The sequence below is a fragment of the Pteropus vampyrus genome, unplaced genomic scaffold (assembly GCF_000151845.1).
Source record: "Pteropus vampyrus isolate Shadow unplaced genomic scaffold, Pvam_2.0 Scaffold305, whole genome shotgun sequence".
NCBI lineage: Eukaryota > Metazoa > Chordata > Mammalia > Chiroptera > Pteropodidae > Pteropus > Pteropus vampyrus.
The window spans coordinates 988339-1003440 of NW_011889086.1; the positions used below are offsets into that span (position 1 = coordinate 988339).

Genomic DNA, 15102 nt, shown 5'->3' on the forward strand with positions numbered 1-15102 from the left:
GGACTCTAGACTCCTAGTACACTGCCTGGTACATAGGGAATGTTCATAAAATAAATGCACGATGACTGAATGAACATAGAATTTAAAACCTCTTCCAAAATAACTCCAAGTCTTAATTTATTCCAGTGAAATATACCTCATTCATTTCTAGGTGCACAAATCCAGAGGGATTGAAGACCCCCAGAAAAGTCAGATCTGGCCAATCACCAAGTTCTAAAGCCTAGTTCTCAATGAGTGCTCTTACAAGAATCAAGCTGTTAGCACATTCATTCTTCCAGCCACACATAGCATCCTTTCACTCTATTAATGCAAGTAGGCATCTTATATAAAATGGGCCAGCCTGAAACTTTAGGTGAAGATGAGGAAGAAGAAAACGTGATCTTTAGTCAGGCACAAAAATATAGTTCCAGATGTGGCTTTATTAAAAGCAACCACTTCATTGGTAATGGCAGAGAGGAGTTTCTGTCTATAAAGTTAGTGTATTTCAGGGGTCGTGAAGCTAGTCCCCGATGTTTGCTAGACAGACACAAGGATTGTGCTAATGTATCTATCCCCCATGTTCTCTTGTTAGAGAAGATGTACATTGGTTGAACCAAGGAAAAAGACAAACCTTTTAGTCTGCCCTGCCCCTTGCCTCCACCACCCACTTCTACGTAGATTGAGTAGAATGAAATGGAAGAGGGAAAATGGTTAGAAGCTAGGGTGGCCCCAGAAAGTTAAACTATTTCTTCCTAACTCTGGAACCCGGCCCCAGTTATTTGGTTTTGGACTTTTGACATCCCAAAGAAGAGCATTCCCCTAGGCCTGGGTCTTGTTGAGGTCCTATGCTAAGTATGGGTTCAATAATGAGCAAGACGCAATCCCTATTCTCAAGAAACTCACATACGATCTAGTGTGGAGGAGTGTGGGGTGATAAAGCAGGAACAGGTGCCAGAGAGGAGGGGAGGAGGAGCTATTACCAGGGAAGACTTCATAGGAGAGATAACATTTAAGCTGATCCAGTGGGACTCACCAGATTGAAAAGGTAGGAGGAAGAACTTGTGTGCAAAGGCACTGGGGTGTAAGAAAACATGCTGTGTTTAGGGACTTGTAAGCTGCTTGGAGAGTCTGGGAATTAAGGTATGCGAAGAAAAGTGAAAGGAGGTGAAATGAGAAAGTTTAAAGGTCAGGTTGTGAAGTAATATCTATTCCATGTTAAGAGTTTGGTTGTTATCTCATAGGTAATGGAGAAATGTAGAAAGATTTTGAAGCAGAGCAGGGACATGGGCTCTCTCAAGAAAGATTCATGCTGGAAAGAGTCTGGATGATGGATTGGTGGAGAAGAGGCTAGGTAAGAAGAATATGAAAGAGCTTTTTAGTTTAATTTAAAATGCCTGTGGTATTTAAAGTAGTCCTAGAGTTGGGGAGAAATGGGAAGAAGGCTTGGTTCAAGCTACATCTTGCCACATTTCTTCCTACACGACTTTTTGAGAAGTTAGGACTAAGGAGGGTATCCAGAAGTTCACTTTTTACCTAGGCTACTTGTCCCATACTTAAGTTTTCTCCTTCACTGTGACAATTTGACATCTGAAGGAAAGTCATCTTACAAAATGGTTCAGAGCCTACCTGCTCAATGTCAGTATGCTCAAATAAATGGATGTGAAAGGAAGAGGCTTGTGACCTCCCAGGGTCACAGTATAGAGTTGATCCTCACCACTGCAGGACTCAAACCTGATTTTTTTCTAGTTACCCAGAATCGATTAAGCTCAGTGAGACTATCCAAAATATACAAACTCCTTGATGTATAAACAAAGATGCCAATGTTTTTATTTATGTTGGGGGAATTGAATAAATAATACCTTACATTCACATAACACTCATTTTATTTAACAAGCAATATTGAATTCCTGTTTTGTTCCAGCACTAGAGATGCAATGGAGAGAGAAATCTATAGGACACTCCTCTCACAGAGTTTGTAACCTGCTAAGAAATACAGTAAGTAAACACACCAATAAATATATGATTCTACTCTTTGATTAGTACACTTGACCTTTGAACAACACAGGTATGAACTATGAGGGTCCACTTGTACATGAATTTTTTTTCAGTGAATGCTTTAAATGCATGTTCTCTTCCTTATGGTTGTCTTAAGAACATTTCCTTTTCTCTAGCTTACCGCATTGCCAGAATACAGTACATAATACATATAACATAGAAAATATGTTTTTGGTAAGTCAACAGTAGGCTCTTAGTAAATAAGTTTTGGGGAGTCAACATTTATACAGGGATTTTCGACTGCATAAGGAGTCAGTGCCCCTAACCACCATACTGTTCAAGGGTCAACTGTACAGTGAAGAAGAAGAACTGGGCACTATGAAAGAGAAAAACAATCTAAACTGGTTTGGTGGCAAAGAAGTCTTTTCTGGAGAAGTACTTGAACTAAGAGTTCATCAGGGAAAGAGCAGAAGGCTATGGGTAGAAAATTCCAGGTGGAAGGTCAACATGAGTGAAAGCTTGGGAAAGACTTCAGGGTAACCTAGATGTTAAGAGAAGGTCTTTATTTCGATAGCTAAATGAGTAAAGGGGAGAGTGATGAAAAATGAGATTTGCACTCACAAGTTAATACTGTTGTCATTTCCAAAGTGTTCTTGCTTCTTCTACCTCATTTTATTTTCTTCACTATCCTAGGGATGTTCATTGTTAGTAGCTTTGTTTCACAGGAACAGAAGCTGAGGCTCACAGTGAGTTTTAAGTGCTTTTGTCAATGCCCCTCATCCAGTCACTGGTGGGGCCACAATTAGGTCCTCAGAGATCAAGAACCATATACTTCTCCTTATTATTCCAAGAACCAGATGCCTGGTAATCCTGGGTTCTTTACTCAGAGCACACCCCTACTTCTCAATCAAGGACTCTGAGGAACTGAATTAGTCATCAGAAGGTTCTCTGATGTGCACAACATCTGAGCAAAGGTAATCAGATAGTCTCCTGGAATATTTCATCCATGTCACAGCCACATCTAATGAACTCTCCTTACTCTGCTACAAAGTCCTTCTTTCTGGAGGGACCGGAATACTTAGCTGATCAACCTTGGCAGTTTCTTGCTTTATAAACTTCCTTCATGAACATTCACTAAAAAATACTGCCTGATAGTTGCACCATTATTGCTTCAGAAAATTGAGTTACTAGGTCATTGATTAAGACACTGCCTTAAGTTATAGGTACTACCTGGACAGAATTTGGGTATTTCCCAAATCTCCTCAGGACTGTCTATCAGCTTCTGCTGATGGCTGATCTCTTTCATAGTGCTTTGATTCATCCTAGGTTCATGCTCAGATAGAGGAACTTTGCCTGACATTATTACAAATCTGGGAAAAGGTCGGCAGGCATCTGACCTGTTAAACGATTGACCACTCCACAAGGTAAGATGCTTACAAGGCCTAGTAATAGAAGATAAATTTTAAACAGAAGTTCAGACATGAAACAAGTCTAAGGTAAATATAGTGGCACAATGACATCATCATAGGCCCAGGGGCTTTCCATCTTTTTAGTTCACAATTCTTAGTGTGTCGAGGAAGTTCCTAGTGCAAACTCAAGATAGCTGTAGCAGTTCTTGGCATCATAGGTAAACACGATGATCATTAGCAATTCAAAGATATTTACTTTAGTCTTTCTTTTTGTTAGCAAGAGGAACCTTTCCTAGAAGCTCCCCACCTCCATCCCAGTAGATTTCCCCTTGGGTCTTATTTGCTACGAGCAGGTCACATGCCTATAGTCAAACTCATCCCTGGCAAAAAAAAAAAAAAAAGAGAGAGAGACTATCATAATTGGTCTACAGTTGTGATTCACCTCTTGGGATCACCTTTTCCTAAGCATGTGGGAGAGTAAACACCAAAAGTAAATTGTAAAAATAAATAAAAATCAAGGCTCTGATAACAAGAAAGAAATGGGAGGGAAGATGGCTTTAAGGTTGTTGGATAGTCATTAGTGGTCTACACCAAATATTTCCATTTCTCCTCTTGGTTATAAAGCAGGGTTATACTTCCCTATCTTCTACCTCCTTGACATTGGGCGAGAGGCCTTGTGCCTTGTGTCAGCCAATGAAATGCAAGCAGTAGTGACTTACATCACATCTCGGTGGAAGCCTTAGGAATGAGTGTGAGATTCAACATGTTTCCTTTTCCCAGCCTCGATAACTATGGAAGCACAGAGACGGAGTGTCCAATGATCTGGGTCCCTAAATGATGGTGTAGGTCAGAGTCCCGCCTCACCCCCAGCATACCTATAATGGACATTCGCATGAGCAAGAATTAAACCTTTGTTGTTTTAAGACATGGAGATTTGAAAGTTACTTGCTATTATAGCATTATGTAGCCTTTCCTAACTGCTCCAGTAGGAACCAATGGTATAATGAAAATTAATACTTGTATAATATTCATAATAGATACCATTTACTAAGTTTCTACTATGTAGCAGGCACCGTGCTAGGACTTACATGGTAAATGTTAGGGCTGTATTTTATACATGAGAAAATGGAGGTTCAGATCTCTTTCAAGTTCATGGAATAAGTTACTGGTGGAAGCCTGAGCTGCATCTATGTCTTTCTGAGTCCAAAGAGCTTGCTTTGTACACTTGTGACCTTGCTCCTGAGTAGTACTATTATGTGAATTTATATCTCCATTGAGACTCACAATCTCCCTGCCACAGGCACTGTTATCATTCCCCTTTGCTTATGAGGGAACTGAGATTCAGAGAAGAAAACTAACTTGCCGAACTTCACAGAGCTGAGAAGACACCAAAGCCTTTTCCCTTTCCACTGTTCTTTGCTCCCTTCTGACCACAGAAGAATCAAAGTATTACGAGTTACAGAAGAGAATTGAGTATTATGACTGAGGCACACGGATTTGGAGGCAAGTGCCTGGGGGCATTAAATCTGGCTCTGCAGCTCATAGCTGGGGAGTTTGGAGCACGTCCCTTAATATTGCTAAATCTCAATTCTCTTTGTAAAAATGAGGCTGATCATGGCTATCTCAGAAGAATGTCAGAAGGATCATATATGTAAAGCCCTTGCATAGAGCAGGTAAGCAGTATTTCACCATTTTTCACTGTAAATTTGTTAATTTAAGAAGAAATGATCAGGAATACCCCCACCCCAAGCCAGTGAGTCACTGAGTGGACACACACACACACACACGCACGCGCGCGCGCGCACACACACACACACCCCTCCCTAACTGAAATGAAACCGTTTCCCATTAAGGCTCAACAAGGTCTCACAGGGGCTGCTTCTTGGTCATATAAGGACCAGCAGGCCCTCTCTGAGGGTTGGAGAAAAGTTTTGTTTCCCCAGCTGCACTCGCAGGGGAATGCTCTGCAGGCACGGCATTGGGAACCTGTTTGGCTTGGCTCAGAGGCCTGTCAGCACATTCAGGAAGTGAAGTCAGAGAGAGGCAGGATTTCAAACAAAGCCAGCTGCACACAAATGCCCAGGCGGTGAAATGCCTGATCCAAGCAGGGTGCCTATCAGCCTGGGGTTACCCTGGTGCTGTCAGAGAAGCCTCTGAGAATGGCTCTGGGCCAGAAAAGGAAGAAACAATTACTGGCACCCAGGCAAGAGCTGTGACTTCCACAGCAAAGCTGCCAAAAGGGCTATGTGGGGGTCATCTCGCCCAGCCCCCTGCCTTGGGCAGGAGAATAACAGCCTGGGCTCCCAGAGCTTGCTGGGTGGAGAAGCTAATGTTTATTTCCATGGAGTTTTGAAGTCAAGGTGTGGGAGGGGAAAGGAGGAGACTGGAGGATAGTAAAATGAAGGAATGGGTTAGGAGTTTGGGCGAGGAGGGAGAAAGAATTGATGGTGTCTGAGAGGGTATGGCATCCTGAGAGGAAGCTTGCTACCACTCTGCAGCGTGTTCCCACGTTCGAGAAACAGTATGGTGGCTGAGACCTGAATTCTAATCCCAACCCCAACATCTCCTAGCCGTGAGTGGGAAGATATTTAATTTCTCTAAGCCCTAGTTTCATTGGCTGAGAAATGGAGATAACAATATGTCTTCCGAAAGATTAAATAAGCTAATATATGTAAAAGGGCTTAGCCTACTTCTGGCAAATTACAAATGTATCTGTTAGAATGCTATAGTTGCAAGTTACTGAAAATTCAGTTGAAGTAAAAAAGGAATTTTATTGAAATATATAACTGAGAAATCATCAGTAGAGGTAGCTCTCGTGGGAGGGGAGGGGAGGAAGAAGAGAGGGCTGTATACAGGATCCAAATGGTATCACCAGGCTTTGATTTCTCTCCATCACTCAGCTTGCTATGGGAAGAGTTAGCACCATCCTTAGTCCACATGTGATAGTGTCTAGTAGCTCCCCCTCTCTGACCACAGGAAAAAATAAGATGGCTTCAGCAGCTCTTCGCATCCTCCCAGGATGGGGTTTCATTGATCTGGTTGAGTCTTATATCCCTCCCTGAAATAATTACCTTGTCTGAGGAGTGGCGTGGGATATACTGATTGGCTTAGGTATCGGTCAAATGCCCACCTCTAAAACTAGGTTTTGGAATCCCATCAAACCACACAGCCAGAGAAGAGAGTAAAGAAGGAGGAGAAATCTTCAAAAGGAAATCAGAGCTTACAAAAATGAGTAGGTGCTGGAGGTCAAAAGAAGATAAATGGACAGGAGTCTATCTCTTTTGTGATTATCGTTATTATTATCAGACTCCACAGGCCAGGATAGAGGGACATCTACTATCCTTCAAAACCCAGGTTGGAATTCATGATCCACTCTTTGATTTCTTCTAATGTGTTGGGGGTCCAGGTATAAATCATTAAAAACATATTTCTCTGGATGGAAAAATGCCGAGGAGGGTGTATTAAACAAAATGACATATGTAAAAATGCTCTGTAAAAATAGTCATTTCTTAATATTACTTGCCGTTGTGATGTTTATTGTTTAAAAAATGGACTCACTACACTAACTGATTTAGAGAATTGAAGATTCTCCAGGAGAGACTTTGAAATGTTGAGAAGCCAAAGAAACATACTTCTGGTCTGTGTTTGTCTCCATTCACCTGCTCATTGAACTGCATAATTATCAGGATTTGCATCAGTATTTCCACTGTTCTATTGTTGAAGGCCTAAAACTGGAAAAGACAATGAAATTTACTATTGTAATGGAATCCTGAGAAGGAGAATCCAATGTACAATGAAATATTCTTTTTCTTTTCCCCATACAGAATCAAAGATCTTCACACCTAAGAACCAAGGATGTGAGAAAGATATCTGAAAATTCCTAGAATTGGTTATTAGCATAAAAAGTAAATGACAAATCCAGTGTCGTAAGTATGAAATACCTAGAAAGGCGAATGAGTATCCACTATGTAACTTAAGACATTTCTAGGAAGTAATAAGGTGACCAGTTCTTGGCATAAATAGTCTTAACAGCTTTTCACCTTAAAACAGCAAGATAGGATTAAATGAGCATCACTCTCAGAAGTCAGTGTTACTCTATTCATTCACCCCATTTTATTGCATGCCTCCTCTGTGTCAAGCACCCACTAAGCATGGAAGATGAGAAGCTATGTAAGACATAGATCCTACTATCAAAAGTGGTGGCATTCAATATATCAATTGCCACAACAGAGGTAAATATATGTACCTTGGGAACAAGTACCCCACATAAGGGAGTTCAGTGGCAGCTTCACCAAGGAGCTGATCTGGAATTGTATCTTAAAAGGGATGAGTGGAAATATGACAGAACAATGGAATGCTGGTATTCCAAGGAGAGAGGACATCAGGAACTAAGGCAAGTAGGATTCAGAGTCCATCAGTTAAACATCAACTATTAATGGGCAAAATAGATGGAGATCCTGCCCACTTCCTATCAGGTAAGGAAAAGAGACAGTAAACAGATTATTGAACAGGTTACCACAATTTCTTTATCTAGCCCAACACTTTGCAAAGTGCTGCAGAGATATGCAAGCAATATCACTCACTGCAGGTACTGCAAAGGTGTTACCAGAGCATTCAGCGGCGGGAGGAGGGAGCAGGGAGGGCTTGATTTGGTCTGGTCATTAGAGAAAGCCTCCCCAAAGGGAGTGACCTTTAAACTGAGACCTGAAGGAATTAGGCCTATATGAGGGTGGCTACAGAGAGCATTCCTGTCTTGGATAAGAGTTTGTGTTAGAAGTAGCGAGAAGACCAGAGAAGACCAGTATTGTTAGAACACTTGGTTCCCTCTGGGGAAGTGGGTACAGGGAAGAGAAGGACATGGGGCAAGTCTTCAACAATCTGAGAACTTAGACAACAGTGAGCAAAGGGAGCCCAGGCTTTTACTGAAGGCCACACATTTTGTTCTTGGGCCTAAGCTCTGATTCCTGCTTCAAGAAACTGATCATGACATTAGCTGTTGATGAAGCTCTTGTGATGTGCCCAGACCTGTGGTAAATGCCTTCTGCAGTTACCTTGTTTCAGCCTCACAAGAGTGGTTATCACTTAGCTATCACCTGATTCCCAAGTGAGAAAACTGAGACTCAAACTGGTTACAAAAAATGGCTAAGGCCCACGACTATGAGAAGTAGAAGCAGGATTTGACTCTAAAGTTGGGCTCTCAATCACTCTATCAACCCGCCTCTGAAGAAAACCAAAAGCATGAGAAATCTTGTAAAATTTCTAAGACTCAGCAATATCACACTCTCCGCATGGTACTTTGACACATAGTAGGTTTACAATGAATGCTGATTCCATTTCCTAAACACAGAAGGTGAATCTGGAACTCCAGGGACTTTTTTATTTTCTCTCCCATCCGTATCTGGGCGTTATGCCCCTGCTCTTTGGAATTCCATTTCAAATGAAAAAAATAACTAAAAACCACTCTCAGCCAAGACATTTGGATTTAAAACAGACAAGCAGAAACCTGGAAGGAGTCAGGATTCTCCCTAATATATCAAATATTGCAGCCAGCACCAATTTGAGAGGCTTTGCTCCATTTTGTAAAGAGAACAGGCCTTATTTTGAAAATGGGTGAGTAAGGTTCACTGTTGTAACTTGTTTCAAGGTCTGGAGGCCAGGCCTGGTTTTGATCTGACAGGTCTGGGTCTCCAAAAGAGGGTTATTCTTTTGCAAAGACTCAGAGAGGCTGCACACTCACCAGGCACAGACTGAAACAGTGTTCCTTTGAAGACTTCCTCCGTGGGTCTTAAGTGGGATTTGGTGCCCATTGTGGAATCACAGTAATGAGCTCAAAACTAATGTTTTTCATTACACTAGCAAATCAGTCAGCCCCTCTGTTTGCTCAGGTGTGCAGCTGTGTGCCCCATGCCCTGATCTCTATATAATAACAAAACAAATATTTTTAGAAGGAAGAAAGAATTGAAGGTGAAGGAATGTCACAACTGGTGGGGTGAGAAAAGCGAGAGGAGACGCTGGTCTCTTTAAAGTAAGATAATATATTTGCTATCTGCTCTCTTTACTAATTGGTCACTCTCTAGTCCATAAAGATGAAAAAAAAAAACAAAAAAAAAACAAAAAAAAACCCTGTCAATGAAGTGGCAGGATTCATCCAATTAATTACGGAACGCATTACAACGCCTCTCCAGGGGGCTCATTGAGAGACTTGAATAGTGCCGCTAGATGGCGCCAGAGGGGCAGAGGTAGTGCTCCCTGCTTCCCATGGTGTAAAGGTTTAGAAAAAGCTCAGGAAACAAATTCGTCTGGGACAAAGTATGGGCGTCGTCCGCCTTTAGAGGGGACCAAGTATAAACACTTTTTTTTTTTTTTTACAGAATAGGGACGCATAGGCGCTGGAAATGTTCTTGCTCCACCAGCCAGAGGCCAGGAAGTGAGCACCAGATGCTGTTTACAGGGCAGCTCTTATTTCAGAATGAAGAAATAAAGCTCAGCAGGTACGCCTTGAGAACGAGCACCGAATTTCCAAGAAGCTCACGCTGGAATGAAGCTGCAGAGGGCTTGGCTCAGGAAATTCATTGGATAAGGCAATGGAGGCTTACGTTGCTAAACGCATCTCCCTTACCAGAGGGACCAGTTTGGTATACTGGGGAAATTTTGAAGTTCTGGAGTTGGACAGAACTGAGTTAAAATCCTCCATGTGTGACCTTAGGCAAGTCTCTTTCCTTTACTGAGCAACAGTTTACTCGTCCCTGGACTAGATGTAGTAGCTATAAAGGAGGGAAGAAGACTTGATGGATGGAAAATGCTTAGTACAACACTTAGCGTTAAGCATTCTCTGAAAAACTCTTCTAATCGTGGCACTAACACCCCTCATGTAGGAATGGAGACCACTTTACATGGAAAAAAACAACCTCATTTGTGTCACCACTGTGTCTGATACACACCGATTCTCTATGGGATATCACGCTATTTTGCACTTTATTTATTCATGAAAGTCATTATATCAGGCACTCCTTTAAAGTAAGGGCTGTATTGTAAAATTCTCTCTGCATCCCCAGAATCTATCAGGGGCCCTGGAACATATCTGTTGAATACATGAGTTTTTCTTATGAGCAAGTTGTTCCAACCCACTAAGCTGAATGATTCAGACACAGTATGATAGCCACATCTCACTTTTTTTCTTCACTGTGCTCAGGAAAGAAAACAGAAAATACTATGAATCCAGTGATGGAAATTAATTCTGATTTTTTTTTGTTTTAGCCAAAGACCAAATAGGAGCCAGATGCTGAGTAGCCATTTTTAGTATTGGTCAATTCAACCAGCCAAGACTCAAAATAAATTCCAAGACAGGATTACAATATTAGATGTAATTCTATAATTATAATGTCATAGCTTAAGACTTGGGCATTCTAGTCTATGCAGGCCCAAGAGAGAGATGCAGAGGAAAAGGACAAACTACCTGGATGGAAGCAAGCCACGGGGAGCCAACAGGGTCAAGGGTGCCAACGGAGGCCAGTACAAAGGAGGAGATGGAGACCATCGAGCTTGGCTATCATGAGTTAGACTTAGGCACTAAGTAGCCTCTTTGATTGAGGCAAGTTGCTTACTTATTGAAATATTCAATTTCTTCATTTATAAAATAGGCCTCAGTGACTTAGCAAAACAAAAGTTAATTTCTCACTCACCCAAAGTCTCATCCAGACAGGTTAGTGGGAGCTCAAATACATCCAGTGACTCAAGGATCCCATTTCCTCCTACCATCTCATCATGTGGCTTCCAATGATCCTGCAGCAGGGAAGACAGAGCTGGAGAAGGCACAGTGCAGAAGTGACACATGTCATTTCTGCTCAGAGCCTATTGGTCAAAATTAGATACACAGCCCCAACCCGAATTCAAAGGAGATTGAGAAATGTAGAGGAGCATATAGATATTTGGGGAGCACTGTGTATGTCTGCCCCATTGGGTAATAATTAAATCATTCAGGATTAGTTTCTGTTGCATAAAATTGAACAGCTAAATAATATGGGCTTTAAACAGAGATTTATTTCCTCTGTTGTAAAAGAAGTCTGAAGAGAGGTGGTGAGGCAGCTCCACAGTCATCGGGAGCCTAGGCTCCTTCTGTTTCTGCTTCATCATTGTTTGCGTATGGCTTCCATCCCAAAGTTACTTCACGGTTACAAGGCGCCCTCCACCTGTCATTCCAGCCAAGATGAAAGAGGAAAAGATCAGGGAAGTAAAAGGCATCCTACCAGGTTTAAAGAGCTTTCTCAGAAGCTCTCCCAGCAACTTCCACTTATATTTCTTTGGCCACTCCTAGTCGCAAGGAAATCTGGGAGATGTAGTTTTTAATGTTTGTGAATGGGAGAATGATTGTTGGGTAGGCAACAAGCAGTTCATGCCAAAATAATAATATATACTCAATTTACGGGTTATGGTGAGCACTTTACAAAAGTAAAAGAGCTTTTTCCAGGACCTAAACATTGTATCTATCCAGTAAATGTAGATATTGTCATCACCATTTTTATTAACCAGGTCATCATTTAGGAAGCCTGATCTTGGTGGCAGCACCTCAAAGACCTGTCAAGAAAATGCAGCTAGTTTCTGGTCTTAGTGAGGAGGACTTGGCAGAACAAAGCAGCATATGAGAAGCCCAGATCTTGGGTTAGGGATTAAGACTGGGGAAAGAGTCGGCACTCAGGAGGAGGGACCAAGGCAGAATGCCATTCTGGTGGGCTAGGCCAAACCATTAAGAAGCCGGAGGGGCAGGAGAGAAGAAGTTGAATGTGGTAGAGTGGTTTTCCTAGGTTGATTCTAGTTGATAGTTATAATTAGCAGAGAGAAAGACTTCAGAAAAAATTGTGGAAAACCAGAAAGCATCACAGTGACTGCTTTGACTGGCACCTTTAGAATCCAACCTCCCTGTACCCTCAACTCCAATATGAACTTTTTTGCTCACTGACCTCTCTTTCCATCTCTGTGAGGTCACTTCACTCTTTCACTTGGTTTCGACCACCACAAATCTCAGCCCTTCTTAATACTGCTGCTTTTCATTTTTCCCTTCAGCATATATTTACTGAGTACTTACTGTGGCCAGACGTAGCTTTTAGAACTAGGGATACAAATTGTTCACAATTGTTTTGTGAAATCTCCATGATACATTGGCCTCTTCCCTCCTTGGAATGGTGCCTTCTAAGTAATTCCTCAGCCTGACCCCTGGGACTTCCTCTCTAGCATCCTGCATACGACTTACCAACTTAGCTTGTTGGTCTTAGTCTTGAGGACAAAACCAGGCCTATTAGTCACTAAAACCCAAATATAAGAGGGATGACTTAATTCGCTCAATAGAAGACTGAGACTCTTCAGGTCCCACTTCAGTGTTGGCTCAGGAACAAGACAGTAGCCTTATCAGGGAAATGCTGGAGAAGAACAGCTAGAGTGAATAAGGCAGGAAACCAACCTATAAAATGCCAAATCTTTAAGTAGAAAAATGAATAACTACTTGGGCAATTGGTGTTCTTGGTTGCCAGCAACGGAAATGGATTCTAACATAAATAGAAGAGTTTTTCTGGAAAAATGTGGGGCATTATGAATGGGATTTAAAGGAAACGCTGAAGAGTTAGGCTTCAGAAGAGACAGAGTACAGAGCATCAGAGGGACTTAGTTTGAAATCCATGCTTCGGTTAGAGCGAATGGTCCCCAATTACATTTTTGTGCTGCTTCTCTCTATTCAGAAGACAAATCCTGGGAAAGAGGGAAGATATTGTCCTGGCTTGAGTGACATTTCTGCCACTCCACACCCACACCCTGACTAACAATTTTCACCACATCTATAAGCAATAGGACCTGGTAGTTCCCCAAAGTGATACTGGGGTGTGATTACCAGAATGGGGAATGATCCTCCACACTCTGGATAATTCTGTCATTCCCAAAGCTGTGGCTTTAGGAACATTTCATGCAGATTCATAAGAATCTTTTCTCCTGGAAACATTTTCAATTGTGGGAAGTAAGACTGTGGCTCACTTTTAATAAATGTGATACTCAGGTTTGGGAATGTGGGATGGGATTGATATAAATAACGATTACAAGTGATTTAACAATCCAAAAAACAAAGATCTTATTTTTTTATTACTTGGGGTTCTTTTTTCAGTCTTGTTTATAATTTTGTAATTATAATTCCATTAATTTAAACGAATTAGTAATACATGCACATAGTTCAGGTACCTTTCTCCTTGACACCTGGAACACTAATGTCTCTATCATGGACTTTGGATGCTGCCATTTTGTATCATGAGAACTAAACCTCAGGAATGGCGGAACAGTATGCAAGAAGAAATCTAGGTTCTGATGCCTTTGTGGAGTAGAGACATTATGTTAGCCCTGGCCTATGTTGCTCTATATTTCTATGTAGTAGAGAATTAGGCTCCTATCTGTTAAAGCCACCCTTGTTTGGGGATTTTCTATTACAACAGGCCTAAATTCAACTGATTCTCTGAGGTTATACCACCAATAAGTGATAGAGCCCTGATTCTAACTCAATTACAGAGCCTGGACTAGGATGAGGCAAGGGAAGCACCCAGAGTGCAAAATGTAAGGAGGCACTCACTCTCAGGCTTGTGCAAGTATTGATTCTGCACTTGTATGAAAGAAGGTGCCTCCTTACATTTTTCATCTTGGCTGCTTCTCTTGCCTCACCCTACTCAGCTCCATCAGCTCCCAGAGCCCTGTTCCTTCATATCACACTGACGGTACAAGGCTTAAGATTGAATCAACCTATTGCTATATCATCTCCTTGAGAAAGTAACTGGTCTTAGTCAGAGATTTTAAAAAAAACCCATAAAACCTTTCTTGATATTAACTATGAGAGGTAAGATTTAAAAACTTTCTAAAGTCTCCATTTCATAGCACTCCTGCTATTTCAAGAGCTAGCTTTTATCATTAGCTGGCATAGGAGTGAACAGCCCTTCTGAAATACCTCGCCCTCCCATCCGCTTTCCAGGCAGGCAGTCTTGTTTATGTATCGTTTCTCCTGGATGAATCATTTGTAGCAAGAGTACAGCTTCTACTTGTCCACGAGAAACTGTTCAAAACAATCCTTTCTACTCTGCATAAAACCTCAAGAGTAACAATAGATATTCCAAATAAGACTGCTATTTGTCATCCTCTCAAAGTCAGGGAACAAATGAAAGTAACTATGTGCCATCAAAAATCATTTTGGAAAAAAAAAAAACCTCCCTGTGATAGCTTATTTTATTTTGAGCTCCCACCCTCCACCTCTTCAAAACCGGCTTTTTTATTATGCTTCCTGCAGAAGCCTTTCCAGTTCCTTTTGCTTTTGGTTTCAGTGTTCTTTTCACAGGAAATGTCCTGAAATCCTTTCAGAGATGTCATAAGGGGAAAGGAGAGGACTGGTTTAGGAGCCAGAGTTTAATTGTCATTTGCATCTTAGGGATCAGAACCCTCAAATCAAGGTTAGTGGAAGTGTAGTCATTTCACAATTTTGTGTTTATTTGATATGCTGAATTTATGTAGTGCTACATGAAGATCTTCCAAAGAAATGTTTTCTGCAGATCCCTGCTAAACTTTCAGAAACAGAGAAAGGGTAGGCAAAGAGACAGGGGCTGGAAAAGGCAACAGATGTGGAGAATGGGGTCTGGATCGTGTCTTGTGAATAGATACTGTCCCAGAGGCTTTACATCAACTCTTACAGCTCCTCTTCAAAGTG

The 15102-nt window shown here is 41.5% G+C and overlaps 1 long non-coding RNA gene across 1 annotated transcript; it reads right to left on the reverse strand.

Annotated features, from left to right (window-relative positions):
- Window positions 1-2874: 2874 nt before the first annotated feature.
- LOC111730285 lies at window positions 2875-11245 on the reverse strand. Its single transcript, XR_002776623.1, has 3 exons — window positions 11066-11245; window positions 7016-7114; window positions 2875-3763 (listed from the first exon to the last, which is right to left on the reverse strand). It is a non-coding gene; the product is annotated as an uncharacterized LOC111730285 (long non-coding RNA).
- Between the last annotated feature and the right edge of the window lie 3857 nt (window positions 11246-15102).